This window comes from Schistocerca cancellata, chromosome 1 (genome assembly GCF_023864275.1).
Source record: "Schistocerca cancellata isolate TAMUIC-IGC-003103 chromosome 1, iqSchCanc2.1, whole genome shotgun sequence".
NCBI lineage: Eukaryota > Metazoa > Arthropoda > Insecta > Orthoptera > Acrididae > Schistocerca > Schistocerca cancellata.
The window spans coordinates 1,047,842,792-1,047,844,024 of NC_064626.1; positions in this window are offsets into that span (position 1 = coordinate 1,047,842,792).

The window sequence follows — 1,233 nt, forward strand, 5'->3', positions numbered from 1 at the left end:
CTTGTGTTGACATGCGACTCATTGCGCTACAGTACTAGAATCAAGCACATCAGTACGTAGCATCAACAGGTTAGTGTTCATCACGAACGTGGTTTTGCAGTCAGTGCAATGTTCACAAATGCGGACTTGGCAGATGCCCATTTGATGTATGGATTAGCACGGGGCAATAGCCGTGGCGCGGTACGTTTGTATCGAGACAGATTTCCAGAACGAAGGTGTCCCGACAGGAAGACGTTCGAAGCAATTGATCGGCGTCTTAGGGAGCACGGAACATTCCAGCCTATGACTCGCGACTGGGGAAGACCTAGAACGACGACACCTGCAATGGACGAGGCAATTCTTCGTGCAGTTGACGATAACCCTAATGTCAGCGTCAGAGAAGTTGCTGCTGTACAAGGTAACGTTGACCACGTCACACCTCACTATGGGAGAACCAGTTGTTTCCGTGCCATGTACAGTGTGTGCAGGCACTATCAGCAACTGATTGGCCTCCACGAGTACACTTCTGCGAATGGTTCATCCAACAATGTGTCAATCCTCATTTGAGTGTAAATGTTCTCTTTACGGATGAGGCTTCATTCCAGCGTGATCAAATTGTAAATTTTCACAATCAACATGTGTGGTCTGACGAGAATCCGCACACAATTGTGCAATCACGTCATCAACACAGATTTTCTGTGAACGTTTGGGCAGGCATTGTTGGTGACGTCTTGATTGGGCCCCATGTTCTTCCACCTACGCTCAATGGAGCACGTTATCATGATTTCATATGGGATACTCTATCTGTGCTGCTAGAACATGTGCCTTTACAAGTACGACACAACATGTGGTTCATGCACGATGGAGCTCCTGCACATTTCAGTCAAAGTGTTCGTACGCTTCTCAACAACAGATTCGGTGACCGATGGATTGGTAGAGGCGGACCAATTCCATGGCCTCCACGCTCCCCTGAACTCACCCCTCTTGACTTTCATTTACGGAGGCATTTGAAAGCTCTTGTCTACGCAACCCCGGTACCAAATGTAGAGACTCTTCTTGCTCTTATTGTGGACGGCTGTGATACAATACGCCATTCTCCAGGGCTGCATCAGCGCATCAGGGATTCCATGCGACGGAGGGTGGATGCATGTATCCTCTCTAACGGAGGACATTTTGAACATTTCCTGAAACAAAGTGTTTTAAGTCACGCTGGTACGTTCTGTTGCTGTGTGTTTTCATTCCATGATTAACGTG